Source organism: Vicugna pacos, unplaced genomic scaffold (assembly GCF_048564905.1).
Source record: "Vicugna pacos unplaced genomic scaffold, VicPac4 scaffold_19, whole genome shotgun sequence".
NCBI classification, from domain to species: domain Eukaryota; kingdom Metazoa; phylum Chordata; class Mammalia; order Artiodactyla; family Camelidae; genus Vicugna; species Vicugna pacos.
Window position 1 is genome coordinate 44653342 of NW_027328740.1, and position 24325 is coordinate 44677666.

The 24325-nt window shown below is 45.3% G+C and overlaps 1 long non-coding RNA gene across 1 annotated transcript in view; it reads right to left on the reverse strand.

Annotated features, from left to right (window-relative positions):
- Nucleotides 1-8958: 8958 nt before the first annotated feature.
- LOC140693209 (uncharacterized) overlaps nucleotides 8959-24325 on the reverse strand; it is a 59821-nt gene continuing 44454 nt past the window's right edge. Inside the window, exon 5 of the long non-coding RNA XR_012068924.1 lies at nucleotides 8959-9164. This is a non-coding gene — a long non-coding RNA (uncharacterized lncRNA). The remainder of the gene's footprint in view (nucleotides 9165-24325) is intronic.

Here is a 24325-nt window from a genome sequence, read left to right on the forward strand (position 1 = left end):
TGGAAACAGGAGAAGGCAAAGCAGGGAATGGAAACCAGTGCAGGGTCTGACCCCTGGTGATGGAGCAGCAAAGGTGAAACTCTCTTTAACATGGACACACACTCTCAAGCGGACAGGAGACATGGGATTGAAGGTGATGCGCTGAGTGTTAGAAGAGTGCACAGCAGATGCTTGGCTGACAGAACTCCAAGAAACCAGCGCAAAATATCCCCATAGTTGATTCTGAGACCAAGATCTGAGCTGCCAAATTTGAGGTAGCAGAGGCAGCGGTCAGTGAAGGATAGGGCTACGGATGATGGCACACGCTGAGTCCCAGGGATTTGGAGTGCTTTGTGGGATGTGGTGGGTCCTATCAAGAGAGCAAACCGACCCGTGACCCCAATGAGAAAGCAACCACACTGGCGCGCGCGGTTGAGATTACCGATATGTCCCATGGCCACACCCAGTGCATCTGCAGGACCAGAGACCAATTTGACATTTTGCCAATAGAGCACGTGTGGGGCTGAATCAGAGACATCGTGCATCGGGTCTGAGGGATCCAGGGGGCCTTGGGTTTGAAATCAGAATGAAAAGCCTTAGGATCTTCTTCATTCATAACCTGGGCTAGGATTATGGATTTGTTTGAGGCACAGGATGCACAACAACTCTGTGGTTGCCTCCGTGCACCCGTGTCACAAGGATGAGAGGACAAGGAAGAGTGGTCCAAGTCCACCGCGTGAGAAGATGAAGTATTTCCTCCAGCATTATCTCCCAAAAGCAGATGCTACGTTTTGAATGGCACAGGCACGGTACTGCACTGAGGACACCAAGATCAGTCTGCGGGATCTTTCCAGCAGGCCCTGAAGTGTGACATCCATACATATGATTCCACATGTGTTTCTGTAGACAGTGAAGTTCTGGGAAGAACTGGTTTCATTGGGACATTCCCGTGGCATTATAAAGCACAAGCGCACTCTCAGTTTGCTGTTTTGGAATCACTCCAAAATGACATAGAGCAGAATGCAGAGCTGAGAGCCTTTAGAAGCTTCATTTCCACCAGAGGATGTGCCCTGTGAACATTCAGATTTGTGAGATAAGCGTAATGAAAATGAGGTTATGCTAATCGAAATAGTATGGGGTGTTCATCACAACAAAGGCAACACAAGCAATTGGAGAAATACCAGACAACACACTCAGGAACAGGACATGGCATCAATGTCTAGCAGAAATTGTCCTCGCAGAAATCCCATGGAATTGCGTAGAGCCAAGAGTCTAAAATTTCTCTCAACAAAACCCTAGAAGTCTACATTAGATACCTGAAATTACCTGACCAGTAGAGATGAAGAAGTACAGAAAAAGAAACAGGAAGTACCATTTTCAATTCCAGTGAGGTTGAAGGCCCAAAAGATAAGCTTTCAAACAACTAGACTGCAAAACGCTATCCAGAGCAAGTATTGAAAACGGAGGTGAGGGAAACACTGAAGAACAACAGTGTCTCAAATCACAAAAGGCAGAATACCAGAAAAGGGGAAGAGAAAGCCTTAAGACGAGCCAAATAATATCAGAAAACTCAGTGGATGAGATAATATCAGGGCTAAAATTCAGTCCTAAGCAGACTAGATAATGCGGAGGGACGCGTGAATGACTGTGAAGACAGGGGAACAGAAATCCCTCGGTCAGAAGCAGACATAGGAAAGCAAGTGCAAACCAATGAAAACATTGCTGTTGAATCCTGGGTAAGACAAGGCATGAAAGACTAGGATTCCAAAGAGTCCCAGATGGAAAAGCAAGAGATAAAGAAACAAAAAATGTCTGAAAAGTTATCTGTAGAAATATCAGACTGAAACTAGCTGAAAGCTAAGAAAGAATCATCTATGCGAATTCAGGAAGTACACAGCGTCCAAAGGAGGTGGAATCCCAATAGACCTACCAGCAGCTGTAGGATTCAAATCAACAAAGTTCATGAGCATCCCAGTGATTTAAAACGCGCCTGGAAAAAATCACCAGAGTCACAAGAGAACCTCCAGAGGGGTTTCAGCTGATATCTCGGGCAGCAATATTGCAGGACAGGGAGGAGTGCCAGGACATAGACCATAACCTGAATGGCAAAATGCTGCCATCTCGGGTAGCCTATGCCACATGACCGCCATTTCTAATAACGGCAGAGCAGGAGATTTCCACAGACCGGCAAATCTTAAAACAATTCAGCAGTTCGAAACTTATCCTACAAGAAAGTATGAGAATTCTCCCCTGAATAGAAATGCAGCAAGATGAAATGGAAAGAAGAAAACCAGTATTGGAAATGCAAGAAGAGCATGAGTGGCAAAGAAGAAACTAGAAGAAGGCAAGGAGGACATCCAAACCCTAAAGATGGGAGAGGGAAGCAGGAAATCCTAGGTGATTGGAAGCACTATCTTAAGTGAATCAGCTTATGTGACTCTCTGTTGGAAGCGAACGGAGAGATGCATGGCCTGACGTGTTTGCAAAACAAACGAGAAGCAGACCAACAAAAAATCAAACAAACAAAAAAGCACCAAAAGGGTACGTTTGGCTGACATATAACAAGGGAACCATGATTATTCAAAAGAAAATACCCAAGGTGATGTCAAGGATGTTTCAGCACCCATTGACCCAGTTTCGCGGCTTCAATGTACTCAGCACACTTGTATTCGGAAATCAGAGGCGTGCATTTATATTCGTAAATATTGATTGATATGAGCAAATCGTGACCTACCCCAAATGCCGATTTGGAATCAAATGGATTCCTAGTCCGTGATATAGACTTGCAAGTCTTCCAACAGGATGAATGAATGCCATATTCTAGCCTACGTCGAGAAGAAATGGCATAAGCCTATAACAAAGACAAGTAGCTCTGCAAAAGTGTACTAAGAGCAAAAGAGACAGACAGTAAAGTGCACATTGGGGTTGGATTCATTCCTAGGAATTTCAGCCCCCATGAAACCAATGGATCCATGTCCTGAGAGTGCGGGGGCTTCAGCAGAAATCGACCGACGGATATGTATTCCGGGTGTCCGGATATTACAGGAACATAAGTTTCCTTTAGTGGGTCTCTGTGTACTGTGAACGGTTAGAAAGTTTAAAGACGTGTGAAATAAATCAACTGAAAATGGACACACTTCCCTCCGTTGGTACTGTGCATACAGATCTGAAGAGAAGGAGAGAGGGAAGAACAAAGGCCCATGGGACGCTAGTGGGTAGAATCACATTTACCTTAGGAACCGCTCGTCGGATGCAGCCCCTCCCCCAACACTGACAAGATGCAGCAGCCATTGGGGATGGCAGTTCGCGGTTGGATTCCAGGTGGAATGTTGGTGTGTACCGCGAGGCTTGTTGTGGCTGGTGGATCCTAGGTAACCGGGCAGAGTTCTGTGGGTGGATCAGTGTGATGGAGGGGCTGCCGCCCTCTGTGGAGCTTGGCTTAGCTCTTTGTTCCGGGAAGCTGTGTCAGTTCGAGATACTGCTGCTGCCCAAAGACCTGAGTTCACGGGTCAGTTTCCAGAACCTGAAAGGGCAGACAGTGGAAGATCTGCCTGTCATCAGCTTACTGGTGAGGCTCCGAGGTACTTTCAGGCTTACCCAGTCCTGTTGAAGTCGACTTTATGGGAGACACGAAGAGAAGCTGGCCGAAAAGCTGGCTGCACGGATTGAGGAGAGATGCGAACACACTGATGAGAGATGTTGTGCTACAGAGGAGAATACTGGCCTGGAGACAGCTGTAGAGGATACCAGGCTCCAAAGGCTTTCATGAGACATATTGAACCTCGCTGATACTGGCAGAAACATACGGAGTGCCAACGTGGACTTGAGGAAGTTCCTCAATTCTCTGCTCCAAGAACGGGTCCAAGATCCCTGACGTCTAAAAGAGAAGAGATGGCAGAGGTGATCGAAACGCTGAAGTTCTTGGAAGAGGTCTTGAGAATCCACACATCCCAAGGGGCATTTCCAAGCCATTCATACCAAAGTGCAGCAAGCCCAGGTAAGCCTTTTCCCAGGTTTGGGCCTAGCTATCAAGCACTTGCTCTTCCCTCCCCTCCACTCAGGCATCCATTTTGAAGGATCACTACCTGAGCTGCTATGAAGCCAGCACGGGAAGAGCAAGCCCCTCCTACAATAAGAGTTCCTCCAGCTTCACTCTCTGTGAACATCTGTGAAAATCTTAAAGGTCAAATAGTCTCGACTGCAATAGATAGGAATTGAATACTTTGCTCAAACAAAGAAACGATAGCCTTCCGCTAGATTCAGCAAATGCTGGATTTATGATTTTTCTGGGGAGAATGGAGTGTGGTAGGTGAGGGGAATATTTGAATGAACTTGAATATGTATTAGGCCTCCGTTTTTCAAGACATTATATGTAAATATTATAACTCAGATAGGGAACTGAACTGTAAAAGTCGCCAATGACATTAAAGATACAGATTATGAGGACCGTCTTTCAGTTGAGTCAAGCCCCCGGGAGCTCTATAGCATGGGGTTTGCAGACTTGGTTGCGTTAAATTGCTTTACCCAACATTATCGAATGATTAAGCGTTCTCATCACTGATAGAAGAACACCTGGCTCTCAGTAGACTAGCATGGCTGCAGCAGGGTTCTCATAGCTACAATGCTTCTGGTTGATTTTGCATTCAAACTTAAATGTATATATTTGGTTTGTTTTCTCTTATAATTTCCAAGAGAGGGATGTTACCCCTTGAAATGCCAACATTGGCCAGTAGGTGTCATTGGGAGTAAAGGGCACCACATGCACAAGTGAATCCAAGGTTGGGGGTTATTTCATGTTTCCAATAGATACTTCATGGTTCCTGTTGGGTTCGGAGGCTTCAACAGGAAATAGTTGACATGACCCCTTTAACAGTTTGGACTGCTACTTTGCATTCTATCTGTCTATGTTTTCCTTACAGCTGACAAAATGTTACCGAAATTGACAATTCTGGTTTCTAGGTCCATTTAGTACGTTTCAAAACTAACTTCATTTTCGTATAACTCCCAAAACATGTAAATCAATTCTATTAAACTTATTAAAGACTGCAAATGAGATATCAACACAATGTCAAAATTGTAGTGTTCGGACAATCCCTCCCACCACGGCTGTATAGAAACAAAGAGCTAAACAAAAATCACATTTCTGTGAAATGTATCTGGAAAGTGTTGATTCATCGATGCCCAGTTGGCAGAGAAGCAGTGCAACCTGCGCTCACACGCTCCCATGTACAAAGCAATGGAAACATCCAGTCAAACAGCCCTTGGCACAGGACAATTGCCGAAGAGAGTTCTGTTATTTCCAAGGACAGGATGAGGCCTCAGAACCCATGGAAGCAGGAGAAGGCAAAGCAGGGAATGGAAACCAGTGCAGGGTCTGACCCCTGGTGATGGAGCAGCAAAGGTGAAACTCTCTTTAACTTGGATGCACACTCTCAAGCGGACAGGAGACATGGGATTGAAGGTGATGCGCTGAGTGTTAGAAGAGTGCACAGCAGATGCTTGGCTGACAGAACTCCAAGAAACCAGCGCAAATTATCCCGACAGTTGATTCTGAGACCAAGATCTGAGCTGCCAGATTTGAGGTAGCAGAGGCAGCGGTCAGTGAGGGATAGGGCTTCGGATGATGGCACACGCTGAGTCTCAGGGATCTGGAGTGCGTTGTGGGATGTGGTGGGTCCTATCAAGAGAGCAAACCGACCCGTGACCCCAATGAGAAAGCAACCACACTGGCGTGCGCGGTTGAGATTACCGATATGTCCCATGGCCACACCCAGTGCATCTGCAGGACCAGAGACCAATTGGACATTTTGCCAATAGAGCACGTGTGGGGCTGAATCAGAGATATCGTGCATCGGGTCTGAGGGATCCAGGGGGCCTTGGGTTTGAAATCAGAATGAAAAGCCTTAGGATCTTCTTCATTCATAACCTGGGCTAGGATTATGGATTTGTTTGAGGCACAGGATGCACAACAACTCTGTGGTTGCCTCCGTGCACCCGTGTCACAAGGATGAGAGGACAAGGAAAAGTGGTCCAAGTCCACCGCGTGAGAAGATGAAGTATTTCCTCCAGCATTATCTCCCAAAAGCAGATGCTACGTTTTGAATGGCACAGGCACGGTACTGCACCGAGGACACCAAGATCAGTCTGCGGGATCTTTCCAGCAGGCCCTGAAGTGTGACATCCATACATATGATTCCACAGGTGTTTCTGTAGACAGCGAAGTTCTGGGAAGAACTGGTTTCATTGGGACATTCCCGTGGCATTATAAAGCACAAGCGCACTCTCAGTTTGCTGTTTTGGAATCACTCCAAAATGACATAGAGCAGAATGCAGAGCTGAGAGCCTTTAGAAGCTTCATTTCCACCAGAGGATGTGCCCTGTGAACATTCAGATTTGTGAGATAAGCGTAATGAAAATGAGGTTATGCTAATCGAAATAGTATGGGATGCTCATCACAACAAAGGCAACACAAGCAATTGGAGAAATACCAGACAACACACTCAGGAACAGGACATGGCATCAATGTCTAGCAGAAATTGTCCTCGCAGAAATCCCATGGAATTGCGTAGAGCCAAGAGTCTAAAATTTCTCTCAACAAAACCCTAGAAGTCTACATTAGATACCTGAAATTACCTGACCAGTAGAGATGAAGAAGTACAGTAAAAGAAACAGGAAGTACCATTTTCAATTCCAATGAGGTTGAAGGCCCAAAAGATAAGCTTTCAAACAACTAGACTGCAAAACGCTATCCAGAGCAATTATTGAAAACGGAGGTGAGGGAAACACTGAAGAACAACAGTGTCTCAGAATCACAAAAGGCAGAATACCAGAAAAGGGGAAGAGAAAGCCTTAAGACGAGCCAAATACTATCAGAAAACTCAGTGCATGAGATAATATCAGGGCTAAAATTCAGTCCTAAGCAGACTAGATAATGCGGAGGGACGTGTGAATGACTGTGAAGACAGGGGAACAGAAATCCCTCGGTCAGAAGCAGACATAGGAAAGCAAGTGCAAACCAATGAAAACATTGCTGTTGAATCCTGGGTAAGACAAGGCATGAAAGACTAGGATTCGAAAGAGTCCCAGAAGGAAAAGCAAGAGATAAAGAAACAAAATATGTCTGAAAAGTCATCTGTAGAAAAATCAGACTGAAACTAGCTGAAAGCTAAGAAAGAATCATCTATGCGAATTCAGGAAGTACACAGGGTCCAAAGGAGGTGGAATCCCAATAGACCTACCAGCAGCTGTAGGATTCAAATCAACAAAGTTCATGAGCATCCCAGTGATTTAAAACGCGCCTGGAAAAAATCACCAGAGTCACAAGAGAACCTCCGGAGGGGTTTCAGCTGATATCTCGGGCAGCAATATTGCAGGACAGGGAGGAGTGCCATGACATAGACCATAACATGAATGTCAAAATGCTGCCATCTCGGGTAGCCTATGCCACATGACCGCCATTTCTAATAAAGGCAGAGCAGTAGATTTCCACAGACCGGCAAATCTTAAAAGAATTCAGCAGTTCGAAACTTATCCTACAAGAAAGGATGAGAATTCTCCCCTAAATAGAAATGCAGCAAGATGAAATGGAAAGAAGAAAACCAGTATTGGAAATGCAAGAAGAGCATGAGTGGCAAAGAAGGAACTAGAAGAAGGCAAGGAGGACATCCAAACCCTAAAGATTGGAGAGGGAAGCAGGAAATCCTAGGTGATTGGAAGCACTATCTTAAGTGAATCAGCTTATATGACTCTCTGTTGGAAGTGAACGGAGAGATGCATGGCCTGACGTGTTTGCAAAACAAACGAGAAGCAGACCAACAAAGAATCAAACGAACAAAAAAGCACCAAAAGGGTACGTTTGGCTGACATATAACAAGGGAACCATGATTATTCAAAAGAAAATACCCAAGGTGATGTCAAGGATGTTTCAGCACCCATTGAGCCAGTTTCGTGGCTTCAATGTACTCAGCACAATTGTATTCGGAAATCAGAGGCATGCATTTATATTCGTAAATATTGATTGATATGAGCAAATCGTGACCTACCCCAAATGCCGATTTGGAATCAAATGGATTCCTAGTCCGTGATATAGAGTTGCAAGTCTTCCAACAGGATGAATGAATGCCATATTCTAGCCTACGTCGAGAAGAAATGGCATAAGCCTATAACAAAGACAAGTAGCTCTGCAAAAGTGTACTAAGAGCAAAAGAGACAGACAGTAAAGTGCACATTGGGGTTGGATTCATTCCTAGGAATTTCAGCCCCCATGAAACCAATTTATCCATGTCCTGAGAGTGCGGGGGCTTCAGCAGAAATCGACCGACGGATATGTATTCCGGGTGTCCGGATATTACAGGAACATAAGTTTCCTTTAGTGGGTCTCTGTGTACTGTGAACGGTTAGAAAGTTTAAAGACGTGTGAAATAAATCAACTGAAAATGGACACACTTCCCTCCGTTGGTACTGTGCATACAGATCTGAAGAGAAGGAGAGAGGAAAGAACAAAGGCCCATGGGACGCTAGTGGGTAGAATCACATTTACCTTAGGAACCGCTCGTCGGATGCAGCCCCTCCCCCAACACTGACAAGATGCAGCAGCCATTGGGGATGGCAGTTAGCGGTTGGATTCCAGGTGGAATGTTGGTGTGTACCGCGAGGCTTGTTGAGGCTGGTGGATCCTAGGTAACCGGGCAGAGTTCTGTGGGTGGATCAGTGTGATGGAGGGGCTGCCGCCCTCTGTGGAGCTTGGCTTAGCTCTTTGTTCCGGGAAGCTGTGTCAGTTCGAGATACTGCTGCTGCCCAAAGACCTGAGTTCACGGGTCAGTTTCCAGAACCTGAAAGGGCAGACAGTGGAAGATCTGCCTGTCCTCAGCTTACTGGTGAGGCTCCTAGGTACTTTCAGGCTTGCCCAGTCCTGTTGAAGTCGACTTTAAGGGAGACACGAAGAGAAGCTGGCCGAAAAGCTGGCTGCACGGATTGAGGAGAGATGCGAACACACTGAAGAGAGATGTTGTGCTAAAGTGGAGAATACTGGCCTGGAGACATCTGTAGAGGATACCAGGCTCCAAAGGCTTTCATGAGACATATTGAACCTCGCTGACACTGGCAGAAACATACGGAGTGCCAACGTGGACTTGAGGAAGTTCCTCAATTCTCTGCTCCAAGAACGGGTCCAAGATCCCTGACGTCTAAAAGGAAGAGATGGCAGAGGTGATCGAATCGCTGAAGTTCTTGGAAGAGGTCTTGAGAATCCACACATCCCAAGGGGCATTTCCAAGACATTCATACCAAAGTGCAGCAAGACCAGGTAAGCCTTTTCCCAGGTTTGGGCCTAGCTATCAAGCACTTGCTCTTCCCTCCCCTCCACTCAGGCATCCATTTTGAAGGATCACTACCTGAGCTGCTATGAAGCCAGCACGGGAAGAGCAAGCCCCTCCTACAATAAGAGTTCCTCCAGCTTCACACTCTGTGAACATCTGTGAAAATCTTAAAGGTCAAATAGTCTCGACTGCAATAGATAGGAATTGAATACTTTGCTCACACAAAGAAACGATAGCCTTCCGCTAGATTCAGCAAATGCTGGATTTATGCCTTTTCTGGGGAGAATGGAGTGTGGTAAGTGAGGGGAATATTTGAATGAACTTGAATATGTATTAGGCCTCCGTTTTTCAAGACATTATATGTAAATATTATAACTCAGATAGGGAACTGAACTGTAAAAGTCGCCAATGACATTAAAGATACAGATTATGAGGACCGTCTTTCAGTTGAGTCAAGCCCCCGGGAGCTCTATAGCATGGGGTTTGCAGACTTGGTTGCGTTAAATTGCTTTACCCAACATTATCGAATGATTAACGTTCTCATCACTGATAGAAGAACACCTGGCTCTCAGTAGACTAGCATGGCTGCAGCATGATTCTCATAGCTACAATGCTTCTTGTTGATTTTGCATTCAAACCTAAATGTATATATTTGGTTTGTTTTCTCTTATATTTTCCAAGAAGGGATGTTACCCCTTGAAATGCCAACATTGGCCAGTAGGTGTCATTGGGAGTAAAGGGCACCAAATGCACAAGTGAATCCATGGTTGGGGGTTATTTCATGTTTGTAATAGATACTTCATGGTTCCTGTTGGTTTCGGAGGCTTCAACAGGAAAGAGTTGACATGACCCCTTTAACAGTTTGGACTGCTACTTTGCATTCTATCTGTCTATGTTTTCCTTACAGCTGACAAAATGTTACCGAAATTGACAATTCTGGTTTCTAGGTCCATTTAGTACGTTTCAAAACTAACTTCATTTTCGTATAACTCCCAAAACATGTAAATCAATTCTATTAAACTTATTAAAGACTGCAAATGAGATATCATCACAATGTTAAAACTGTAGTGTTCGGACAATCCCTCCCACCACGGCTGTATAGAAACAAAGAGCTAAACAAAAATCACATTTCTGTGAAATGTATCTGGAAAGTGTTGATTCATCGATGCCCAGTTGGCAGAGAAGCAGTGCAAACTGCGCCCACATGCTCCCATGTACAAAGCATTGGAAACATCCACTCACACAGCCCTTGGCACAGGACACTTTTTGAAGAGAGGTCTGTTATTTCCAAGGACAGGATGAGGCCTCAGAACCCCTGGAAGCAGGAAAAGGCAAAGCAGGGAATGGAAACCAGTGCAGGGTCTGACCCCTGGTGATGGAGCAGCAAAGGTGAAACTCTCTTTAACTTGGACGCACACTCTCAAGCGGACAGGAGACATGGGATTGAAGGTGATGCGCTGAGTGTTAGAAGAGTGCACAGCAGATGCTTGGCTGACAGAACTCCAAGAGACCAGCGCAAAATATCCCCACATTTGATTCTGAGACCAAGATCTGAGCTGCCAAATTTGAGGAAGCAGAGGCAGCGGTCAGGGAGGGATAGGGCTATGGATGATGGCACAAGCTGAGTCTCAGGGATCTGGAGTGCGTTGTGGGATGTGGTGGGTCCTATCAAGAGAACAAACCGACCCGTGACCCCAATGAGAAAGCAACCACACTTGCGTGCGCGGTTGAGATTACCGATATGTCCCATGGCCACACCCAGTGCATCTGCAGGACCAGAGACCAATTGGACATTTTGCCAATAGAGCACGTGTGGGGCTGAATCAGAGATATCGTGCATCGGGTCTGAGGGATCCAGGGGGCCTTGGGTTTGAAATCAGAATGAAAAGCCTTAGGATCTTCTTCATTCATAACCTGGGCTAGGATTATGGATTTGTTTGAGGCACAGGATGCACAACAACTCTGTGGTTGCCTCCGTGCACCCGTGCCACAAGGATGAGAGGACAAGGAAGAGTGGTCCAAGTCCACCGCGTGAGAAGATGAAGTATTTCCTCCAGCATTATCTCCCAAAAGCAGATGCTACGTTTTGAATGGCACAGGCACGGTACTGCACCGAGGACACCAAGATCAGTCTGCGGGATCTTTCCAGCAGGCCCTGAAGTGTGACATCCATACATATGATTCCACAGGTGTTTCTGTAGACAGCGAAGTTCTGGGAAGAACTGGTTTCATTGGGACATTCCCGTGGCATTATAAAGCACAAGCGCACTCTCAGTTTGCTGTTTTGGAATCACTCCAAAATGACATAGAGCAGAATGCAGAGCTGAGAGCCTTTAGAAGCTTCATTTCCACCAGAGGATGTGTCCTGTGAACATTCAGATTTGTGAGATAAGCGTAATGAAAATGAGGTTATGCTAATCGAAATAGTATGGGGTGTTCATCACAACAAAGGCAACACAAGCAATTGGAGAAATACCAGACAACACACTCAGGAACAGGACATGGCATCAATGTCTAGCAGAAATTGTCCTCGCAGAAATCCCATGGAATTGCGTAGAGCCAAGAGTCTAAAATTTCTCTTAACAAAACCCTAGAAGTCTACATTAGATACCTGAAATTACCTGACCAGTAGAGATGAAGAAGTACAGTAAAAGAAACAGGAAGTACCATTTTCAATTCCAATGAGGTTGAAGGCCCAAAAGATAAGCTTTCAAACAACTAGACTGCAAAACGCTATCCAGAGCAAGTATTGAAAACGGAGGTGAGGGAAACACTGAAGAACAACAGTGTCTCAGAATCACAAAAGGCAGAATACCAGAAAAGGGGAAGAGAAAGCCTTAAGACGAGCCAAATAATATCAGAAAACTCAGTGGATGAGATAATATCAGGGCTAAAATTCAGTCCTAAGCAGACTAGATAATGCGGAGGGACGCGTGAATGACTGTGAAGACAGGGGAACAGAAATCCCTCGGTCAGAAGCAGACATAGGAAAGCAAGTGCAAACCAATGAAAACATTGCTGTTGAATCCTGGGTAAGACAAGGCATGAAAGACTAGGATTCGAAAGAGTCCCAGATGGAAAAGCAAGAGATAAAGGAACAAAAAATGTCTGAAAAGGTATCTGTAGAAAAATCAGACTGAAACTAGCTGAAAGCTAAGAAAGAATCATCTATGCGAATTCAGGAAGTACACAGCGTCCAAAGGAGGTGGAATCCCAATAGACCTACCAGCAGCTGTAGGATTCAAATCAACAAAGTTCATGAGCATCCCAGTGATTTAAAACGCGCCTGGAAAAAATCACCAGAGTCACAAGAGAACCTCCAGAGGGGTTTCAGCTGATATCTCGGGCAGCAATATTGCAGGACAGGGAGGAGTGCCAGGACATAGACCATAACCTGAATGGCACAATGCTGACATCTCGGGTAGCCTATGCCATATGACCGCCATTTCTAATAACGGCAGAGCAGGAGATTTCCACAGACCGGCAAATCTTAAAAGAATTCAGCAGTTCGAAACTTATCCTACAAGAAAGGATGAGAATTCTCCCCTGAATAGAAATGCAGCAAGATGAAATGGAAAGAAGAAAACCAGTATTGGAAATGCAAGAAGAGCGTGAGTGGCAAAGAAGAAACTTGAAGAAGGCAAGGAGGACATCCAAACCCTAAAGATTGGAGAGGGAAGCAGGAAATCCTAGGTGATTGGAAGCACTATCTTAAGTGAATCAGCTTATATAACTCTCTGTTGGAAGCGAACGGAGAGATGCATGGCCTGACGTGTCTGCAAAACAAACGAGAAGCAGAGCAACAAAGAATCAAACAAACAAAAAAGCACCAAAAGGGTATGTTTGGCTGACATATAACAAGGGAACCATGATTATTCAAAAGAAAATACCCAAGGTGATGTCAAGGATATTTCAGCACCCATTGACCCAGTTTCGCGGCTTCAATGTACTCAGCACACTTGTATTCGGAAATCAGAGGCGTGCATTTATATTCGTAAATATTGATTGATATGAGCAAATCGTGACCTACCCCAAATGCCGATTTGGAATCAAATGGATTCCTAGTCCGTGATATAGACTTGCAAGTCTTCCAACAGGATGAATGAATGCCATATTCTAGCCTACGTCGAGAAGAAATGGCATAAGCCTATAACAAAGACAAGTAGCTCTGCAAAAGTGTACTAAGAGCAAAAGAGACAGACAGTAAAGTGCACATTGGGGTTGGATTCATTCCTAGGAATTTCAGCCCCCATGAAACCAATGGATCCATGTCCTGAGAGTGCGGGGGCTTCAGCAGAAATCGACCGACGGATATGTATTCCGGGTGTCCGGATATTACAGGAACATAAGTTTCCTTTAGTGGGTCTCTGTGTACTGTGAACGGTTAGAAAGTTTAAAGACGTGTGAAATAAATCAACTGAAAATGGACACACTTCCCTCCGTTGGTACTGTGCATACAGATCTGAAGAGAAGGAGAGAGGGAAGAACAAAGGCCCATGGGACGCTAGTGGGTAGAATCACATTTACCTTAGGAACCGCTCGTCGGATGCAGCCCCTCCCCCAACACTGACAAGATGCAGCAGCCATTGGGGATGGCAGTTAGCGGTTGGATTCCAGGTGGAATGTTGGTGTGTACCGCGAGGCTTGTTGTGGCTGGTGGATCCTAGGTAACCGGGCAGAGTTCTGTGGGTGGATCAGTGTGATGGAGGGGCTGCCGCCCTCTGTGGAGCTTGGCTTAGCTCTTTGTTCCGGGAAGCTGTGTCAGTTCGAGATACTGCTGCTGCCCAAAGACCTGAGTTCACGGGTCAGTTTCCAGAACCTGAAAGGGCAGACAGTGGAAGATCTGCCTGTCATCAGCTTACTGGTGAGGCTCCGAGGTACTTTCAGGCTTGCCCAGTCCTGTTGAAGTCGACTTTATGGGAGACACGAAGAGAAGCTGGCCGAAAAGCTGGCTGCACGGGTTGAGGAGAGATGCGAACACACTGATGAGAGATGTTGTGCTACAGTGGAGAATACTGGCCTGGAGACAGCTGTAGAGGATACCAGGCTCCAAAGGCTTTCATGAGACATATTGAACCTCGCTGATACTGGCAGAAACATACGGAGTGCCAACGTGGACTTGAGGAAGTTCCTCAATTCTCTGCTCCAAGAACGGGTCCAAGATCCCTGACGTCTAAAAGAGAAGAGATGGCAGAGGTGATCGAAACGCTGAAGTTCTTGGAAGAGGTCTTGAGAATCCACACATCCCAAGGGGCATTTCCAAGCCATTCATACCAAAGTGCAGCAAGCCCAGTTAAGCCTTTTCCCAGGTTTGGGCCTAGCTATCAAGCACTTGCTCTTCCCTCCCCTCCACTCAGGCATCCATTTTGAAGGATCACTACCTGAGCTGCTATGAAGCCAGCACGAGAAGAGCAAGCCCCTCCTACAATAAGAGTTCCTCCAGCTTCACACTCTGTGAACATCAGTGAACACCTTAAAGGTCAAATAGTCTCGACTGCAATAGATAGGAATTGAATACTTTGCTCACACAAAGAAACGATAGCCTTCTGCTAGATTCAGCAAATGCTGGGTTTATGCCTTCTCTGGGGTGAATGGAGTGTGGTAAGTGAGGGGAATCTTTGACTGAACTTGAATATGTATTAGGCCTCCATTTTCAAGACATTATAGGTAAATATTAAAAGTCAGATAGGGAACTGAACAGTAAATGTCGCCAATGACATTAAAGATACAGATTATGAGGACCGTCTTTCAGTTGAGTCAAGCCCCCGGGAGCTCTATAGCATGGGGGTTGCAGACTTGGTTGCGTTAAATTGCTTTACCCAACATGATCGGATGATTAAGCGTTCTCATCACTGATAGAAGAACACCTGGCTCTCAGTAGACTAGCATGGCTGCAGCAGGGTTCTCATAGCTACAATGCTTCTAGGTGATTTTGCATTCAAACCTAAATGTATATATTTGGTTTGTTTTCATTTGTATTTTCCAAGAGAGGGATGTTACCCTTTGAAATGCCATCATTGGTCAGTAGGTGACATTGGGAGGAAAGGGCAGCACATGCACAAGTGAATCCAAGGTTGGGGGTTATTTCATGTTTACAATAGATATTTCATGGTTCCTGTTGGTTTCGGAGGCTTGAACAGGAAAGAGTTGACATGACCCCTTTAGCAGTTTGGACTGCTACTTTGCATTCTATCTGTCTATGTTTTCCTTACAGCTGACAAAATGTTACCGAAATTGACAATTCTGGTTTCTAGGTCCATTTAGTACGTTTCAAAACTAACTTCATTTTCGTATAACTGCCAAAACATGTAAATCAATTCTATTAAACTTTTTAAAGACTGCAAATGAGATATCAACACAATGTCAAAACTGTAGACTTCGGACAATTCCTCCCACCATGCCTGCATAGAAACAAAGAGCTAAACAAAAATCACATTTCTGTGAAATGTATCTGGAAAGTGTTGATTCATCGATGCCCAGTTGGCAGAGAAGCAGTGCAACCTGCGCTCACACGCTCCCATGTACAAAGCAATGGAAACATCCACTCACACAGCCCTTGGCACAGGGCACTTGTCAAAGAGAGGTCTGTTATTTCCAAGGACAGGATGAGGCCTCAGAACCCCTGGAAGCAGGAAAAGGCAAAGCAGGGAATGGAAACCAGTGCAGGGTCTGACCCCTGGTGATGGAGCAGCAAAGGTGAAACTCTCTTAATCTTGGACGCACACTCTCAAGAGGACAGGAGACATGGGATTGAAGGTGATGCGCTGAGTGTTAGAAGAGTGCACAGCAGATGCTTGGCTGGCAGAACTGCAAGAGACCAGCGCAAAATATCCCCACAGTTGATTCTGAGACCAAGATCTGAGCTGCCAAATTTGAGGTAGCAGAGGCAGCGGTCAGTGAGGGATAGGGCTACGGATGATGGCACACGCTGAGTCTCAGGGATCTGGAGTGCGTTGTGGGATGTGGTGGGTCCTATCAAGAGAGCAAACCGACACGTGACGCCAATGAGAAAGCAACCACACTGGCGCGCGCGGTTGAGATTACTGATATGTCCCATGGCCACACCCAGTGCATCTGCAGGACCAGAGACCAATTGGACATTTTGCCAATAGAGCACGTGTGGGGCTGAATCAGAGACATCGTGCATCGGGTCTGAGGGATCCAGGGGGCCTTGGGTTTGAAATCAGAATGAAAAGCCTTAGGATCTTCTTCATTCATAACCTGGGCTAGGATTCTGGATTTGTTTGAGGCACAGGATGCACAACAACTCTGTGGTTGCCTCCGTGCACCCGTGCCACAAGGATGAGAGGACAAGGAAGAGTGGTCCAAGTCCACCGCGTGAGAAGATGAAGTATTTCCTCCAGCATTATCTCCCAAAAGCAGATGCTACGTTTTGAATGGCACAGGCACGGTACTGCACCGAGGACACCAAGATCAGTCTGCGGGATCTTTCCAGAAGGCCCTGAAGTGTGACATCCATACATATGATTCCACAGGTGTTTCTGTAGACAGCGAAGTTCTGGGAAGAACTGGTTTCATTGGGACATTCCCGTGGCATTATAAAGCACAAGCGCACTCTCAGTTTGCTGTTTTGGAATCACTCCAAAATGACATAGAGCAGAATGCAGAGCTGAGAGCCTTTAGAAGCTTCATTTCCACCAGAGGATGTGTCCTGTGAACATTCAGATTTGTGAGATAAGCGTAATGAAAATGAGGTTATGCTAATCGAAATAGTACGGGGTGTTCCTCACAACAAAGGCAACACAAGCAATTGGAGAAATACCAGACAACACACTCAGGAACAGGACATGGCATCAATGTCTAGCAGAAATTGTCCTCGCAGAAATCCCATGGAATTGCGTAGAGCCAAGAGTCTAAAATTTCTCTTAACAAAACCCTAGAAGTCTACATTAGATACCTGAAATTACCTGACCAGTAGAGATGAAGAAGTACAGTAAAAGAAACAGGAAGTACCATTTTCAATTCCAATGAGGTTGAAGGCCCAAAAGATAAGCTTTCAAACAACTAGACTGCAAAACGCTATCCAGAGCAAGTATTGAAAACGGAGGTGAGGGAAACACTGAAGAACAACAGTGTCTCAGAATCACAAAAGGCAGAATACCAGAAAAGGGGAAGAGAAAGCCTTAAGACGAGCCAAATAATATCAGAAAACTCAGTGGATGAGATAATATCAGGGCTAAAATTCAGTCCTAAGCAGACTAGATAATGTGGAGGGACGCGTGAATGACTGTGAAGACAGGGGAACAGAAATCCCTCGGTCAGAAGCAGACATAGGAAAGCAAGTGCAAACCAATGAAAACATTGCTGTTGAATCCTGGGTAAGACAAGGCATGAAAGACTAGGATTCGAAAGAGTCCCAGATGGAAAAGCAAGAGATAAAGGAACAAAAAATGTCTGAAAAGGTATCTGTAGAAAAATCAGACTGAAACTAGCTGAAAGCTAAGAAAGAATCATCTATGCGAATTCAGGAAGTACACAGCGTCCAAAGGAGGTGGAATCCCAATAGACCTACCAGCAGCTGTAGGATTCAAATCAACAAAGTTCATGAGCATCCCAGTGATTTAAAACGCGCCTGGAAAAAATCACCAGAGTCACAAGAGAACCTCCAGAGGGGTTTCAGCTGATATCTCGGGCAGCAATATTGCAGGACAGGGAGGAGTGCCAGGACATAGACCATAACCTGAATGGCACAATGCTGACATCTCGGGTAGCCTATGCCATATGACCGCCATTTCTAATAACGGCAGAGCAAGAGATTTCCACAGACCGGCAAATCTTAAAAGAATTCAGCAGTTCGAAACTTATCCTACAAGAAAGGATGAGAATTCTCCCCTGAATAGAAATGCAGCAAGATGAAATGGAAAGAAGAAAACCAGTATTGGAAATGCAAGAAGAGCGTGAGTGGCAAAGAAGAAACTAGAAGAAGGCAAGGAGGACATCCAAACCCTAAAGATGGGAGAGGGAAGCAGGAAATCCTAGGTGATTGGAAGCACTATCTTAAGTGAATCAGCTTATATAACTCTCTGTTTTAAGCGAACGGAGAGATGCATGGCCTGACGTGTCTGCAAAACAAACGAGAAGCAGAGCAACAAAGAATCAAACAAACAAAAAAGCACCAAAAGGGTACGTTTGGCTGACATATAACAAGGGAACCATGATTATTCAAAAGAAAATACCCAAGGTGATGTCAAGGATATTTCAGCACCCATTGACCCAGTTTCGCGGCTTCAATGTACTCAGCACACTTGTATTCGGAAATCAGAGGCGTGCATTTATATTCGTAAATATTGATTGATATGAGCAAATCGTGACCTACCCCAAATGCCAATTTGGAATCAAATGGATTCCTAGTCCGTGATATACACTTGCAAGTCTTCCAACAGGATGAATGAATGCCATATTCTAGCCTACGTCGAGAAGAAATGGCATAAGCCTATAACAAAGACAAGTAGCTCTGCAAAAGTGTACTAAGAGCAAAAGAGACAGACAGTAAAGTGCACATTGGGGTTGGATTCATTCCTAGGAATTTCAGCCCCCATGAAACCAATTTATCCATGTCCTGAGAGTGCGGGGGCTTCAGCAGAAATCGACCGACGGATATGTATTCCGGGTGTCCGGATATTACAGGAACATAAGTTTCCTTTAGTGGGTCTCTGTGTACTGTGAACGGTTAGAAAGTTTAAAGACGTGTGAAATAAATCAACTGAAAATGGACACACTTCCCTCCGTTGGTACTGTGCATACAGATCTGAAGAGAAGGAGAGAGGAAAGAACAAAGGCCCATGGGACGCTAGTGGGTAGAATCACATTTACCTTAGGAACCGCTCGTCGGATGCAGCCCCTCCCCCAACACTGACAAGATGCAGCAGCCATTGGGGATGGCAGTTAGCGGTTGGATTCCAGGTGGAATGTTGGTGTGTACCGCGAGGCTTGTTGTGGCTGGTGGATCCTAGGTAACCGGGCAGAGTTCTGTGGGTGGATCAGTTTGATGGAGGGGCTGCCGCCCTCTGTGGAGCTTGGCTTAGCTCTTTGTTCCGGGAAGCTGTGTCAGTTCGAGATACTGCTGCTGCCCAAAGACCTGAGTTCACGGGTCAGTTTCCAGAACCTGAAAGGGCAGACAGTGGAAGATCTGCCTGTCATCAGCTTACTGGTGAGGCTCCGAGGTACTTTCAGGCTTGCCCAGTCCTGTTGAAGTCGACTTTATGGGAGACACGAAGAGAAGCTGGCCGAAAAGCTGGCTGCACGGGTTGAGGAGAGATGCGAACACACTGAAGAGAGATGTTGTGCTACAGTGGAGAATACTGGCCTGGAGACAGCTGTAGAGGATACCAGGCTCCAAAGGCTTTCATGAGACATATTGAACCTCGCTGATACTGGCAGAAACATACGGAGTGCCAACGTGGACTTGAGGAAGTTCCTCAATTCTCTGCTCCAAGAACGGGTCCAAGATCCCTGACGTCTAAAAGAGAAGAGATGGCAGAGGTGATCGAAACGCTGAAGTTCTTGGAAGAGGTCTTGAGAATCCACACATCCCAAGGGGCATTTCCAAGCCATTCATACCAAAGTGCAGCAAGCCCAGGTAAGCCTTTTCCCAGGTTTGGGCCTAGCTATCAAGCAGTTGCTCTTCCCTCCCCTCCACTCAGGCATCCATTTTGAAGGATCACTACCTGAGCTGCTATGAAGCCAGCACGAGAAGAGCAAGCCCCTCCTACAATAAGAGTTCCTCCAGCTTCACACTCTGTGAACATCAGTGAACACCTTAAAGGTCAAATAGTCTCGACTACAATAGATAGGAATTGAATACTTTGCTCACACAAAGAAACGATAGCCTTCTGCTAGATTCAGCAAATGCTGGGTTTATGCCTTCTCTGGGGTGAATGGAGTGTGGTAAGTGAGGGGAATCTTTGACTGAACTTGAATATGTATTAGGCCTCCATTTTTCAAGACATTATAGGTAAATATTAAAAGTCAGATAGGGAACTGAACAGTAAAAGTCGCCAATGACATTAAAGATACAGATTATGAGGACCGTCTTTCAGTTGAGTCAAGCCCCCGGGAGCTCTATAGCATGGGGGTTGCAGACTTGGTTGCGTTAAATTGCTTTACCCAACATGATCGGATGATTAAGCGTTCTCATCACTGATAGAAGAACACCTGGCTCTCAGTAGACTAGCATGGCTGCAGCAGGGTTCTCATAGCTACAATGCTTCTAGGTGATTTTGCATTCAAACCTAAATGTATATATTTGGTTTGTTTTCATTTGTATTTTCCAAGAGAGGGATGTTACCCCTTGAAATGCCATCATTGGCCAGTAGGTGTCATTGGGAGGAAAGGGCAGCACATGCACAAGTGAATCCAATGTTGGGGGTTATTTCATGTTTCCAATAGATATTTCATGGTTCCTGTTGGTTTCGGAGGCTTCAACAGGAAAGAGTTGACATGACCCCTTTAGCAGTTTGGACTGCTACTTTGCATTCTATCTGTCTATGTTTTCCTTACAGCTGACAAAATGTTACCGAAATTGACAATTCTGGTTTCTAGGTCCATTTAGTACGTTTCAAAACTAACTTCATTTTCGTATAACTGCCAAAACATGTAAATCAATTCTATTAAACTTTTTAAAGACTGCAAATGAGATATCAACACAATGTCAAAACTGTAGACTTCGGACAATTCCTCCCACCACGGCTGTATAGAAACAAAGAGCTAAACAAAAATCACATTTCTGTGAAATGTATCTGGAAAGTGTTGATTCATCGATGCCCAGTTGGCAGAGAAGCAGTGCAACCTGCGCTCACACGCTCCCATGTACAAAGCAATGGAAACATCCACTCACACAGCCCTTGGCACAGGACACTTGCCGAAGAGAGGTCTGTTATTTCCAAGGACAGGATGAGGCCTCAGAACCCCTGGAAGCAGGAAAAGGCAAAGCAGGGAATGGAAACCAGTGCAGGGTCTGACCCCTGGTGATGGAGCAGCAAAGGTGAAACTCTCTTAATCTTGGACGCACACTCTCAAGAGGACAGGAGACATGGGATTGAAGGTGATGCGCTGAGTGTTAGAAGAGTGCACAGCAGATGCTTGGCTGGCAGAACTGCAAGAGACCAGCGCAAAATATCCCCACAGTTGATTCTGAGACCAAGATCTGAGCTGCCAAATTTGAGGTAGCAGAGGCAGCGGTCAGTGAGGGATAGGGCTACGGATGATGGCACACGCTGAGTCTCAGGGATCTGGAGTGCGTTGTGGGATGTGGTGGGTCCTATCAAGAGAGCAAACCGACCCGTGACGCCAATGAGAAAGCAACCACACTGGCGCGCGCGGTTGAGATTACCGATATGTCCCATGGCCACACCCAGTGCATCTGCAGGACCAGAGACCAATTGGACATTTTGCCAATAGAGCACGTGTGGGGCTGAATCAGAGATATCGTGCATCGGGTCTGAGGGATCCAGGGGGCCTTGGGTTTGAAATCAGAATGAAAAGCCTTAGGATCTTCTTCATTCATAACCTGGGCTAGGATTATGGATTTGTTTGAGGCACAGGATGCACAACAACTCTGTGGTTGCCTCCGTGCACCCGTGCCACAAGGATGAGAGGACAAGGAAGAGTGGTCCAAGTCCACCGCGTGAGAAGATGAAGTATTTCCTCCAGCATTATCTCCCAAAAGCAGATGCTACGTTTTGAATGGCACAGGCACGGTACTGCACCGAGGACACCAAGATCAGTCTGCGGGATCTTTCCAGCAGGCCCTGAAGTGTGACATCCATACATATGATTCCACAGGTGTTTCTGTAGACAGCGAAGTTCTGGGAAGAACTGGTTTCATTGGGACATTCCCGTGGCATTATAAAGCACAAGCGCACTCTCAGTTTGCTGTTTTGGAATCACTCCAAAATGACATAGAGCAGAATGCAGAGCTGAGAGCCTTTAGAAGCTTCATTTCCACCAGAGGATGTGTCCTGTGAACATTCAGATTTGTGAGATAAGCGTAATGAAAATGAGGTTATGCTAATCGAAATAGTATGGGGTGTTCATCACAACAAAGGCAACACAAGCAATTGGAGAAATACCAGACAACACACTCAGGAACAGGACATGGCATCAATGTCTAGCAGAAATTGTCCTCGCAGAAATCCCATGGAATTGCGTAGAGCCAAGAGTCTAAAATTTCTCTTAACAAAACCCTAGAAGTCTACATTAGATACCTGAAATTACCTGACCAGTAGAGATGAAGAAGTACAGTAAAAGAAACAGGAAGTACCATTTTCAATTCCAATGAGGTTGAAGGCCCAAAAGATAAGCTTTCAAACAACTAGACTGCAAAACGCTATCCAGAGCAAGTATTGAAAACGGAGGTGAGGGAAACACTGAAGAACAACAGTGTCTCAGAATCACAAAAGGCAGAATACCAGAAAAGGGGAAGAGAAAGCCTTAAGACGAGCCAAATAATATCAGAAAACTCAGTGGATGAGATAATATCAGGGCTAAAATTCAGTCCTAAGCAGACTAGATAATGCGGAGGGACGCGTGAATGACTGTGAAGACAGGGGAACAGAAATCCCTCGGTCAGAAGCAGACATAGGAAAGCAAGTGCAAACCAATGAAAACATTGCTGTTGAATCCTGGGTAAGACAAGGCATGAAAGACTAGGATTCGAAAGAGTCCCAGATGGAAAAGCAAGAGATAAAGGAACAAAAAATGTCTGAAAAGGTATCTGTAGAAAAATCAGACTGAAACTAGCTGAAAGCTAAGAAAGAATCATCTATGCGAATTCAGGAAGTACACAGCGTCCAAAGGAGGTGGAATCCCAATAGACCTACCAGCAGCTGTAGGATTCAAATCAACAAAGTTCATGAGCATCCCAGTGATTTAAAACGCGCCTGGAAAAAATCACCAGAGTCACAAGAGAACCTCCAGAGGGGTTTCAGCTGATATCTCGGGCAGCAATATTGCAGGACAGGGAGGAGTGCCAGGACATAGACCATAACCTGAATGGCACAATGCTGACATCTCGGGTAGCCTATGCCATATGACCGCCATTTCTAATAACGGCAGAGCAGGAAATTTACACAGACCGGCAAATCTTAAAAGAATTCAGCAGTTCGAAACTTATCCTACAAGAAAGAATGAGAATTCTCCCCTGAATAGAAATGCAGCAAGATGAAATGGAAAGAAGAAAACCAGTATTGGAAATGCAAGAAGAGCGTGAGTGGCAAAGAAGAAACTAGAAGAAGGCAAGGAGGACATCCAAACCCTAAAGATGGGAGAGGGAAGCAGGAAATCCTAGGTGATTGGAAGCACTATCTTAAGTGAATCAGCTTATATAACTCTCTGTTTTAAGCGAACGGAGAGAAGCATGGCCTGACGTGTCTGCAAAACAAACGAGAAGCAGAGCAACAAAGAATCAAACAAACAAAAAAGCACCAAAAGGGTATGTTTGGCTGACATATAACAAGGGAACCATGATTATTCAAAAGAAAATACCCAAGGTGATGTCAAGGATATTTCAGCACCCATTGACCCAGTTTCGCGGCTTCAATGTACTCAGCACACTTGTATTCGGAAATCAGAGGCGTGCATTTATATTCGTAAATATTGATTGATATGAGCAAATCGTGACCTACCCCAAATGCCGATTTGGAATCAAATGGATTCCTAGTCCGTGATATAGACTTGCAAGTCTTCCAACAGGATGAATGAATGCCATATTCTAGCCTACGTCGAGAAGAAATGGCATAAGCCTATAACAAAGACAAGTAGCTCTGCAAAAGTGTACTAAGAGCAAAAGAGACAGACAGTAAAGTGCACATTGGGGTTGGATTCATTCCTAGGAATTTCAGCCCCCATGAAACCAATTTATCCATGTCCTGAGAGTGCGGGGGCTTCAGCAGAAATCGACCGACGGATATGTATTCCGGGTGTCCGGATATTACAGGAACATAAGTTTCCTTTAGTGGGTCTCTGTGTACTGTGAACGGTTAGAAAGTTTAAAGACGTGTGAAATAAAT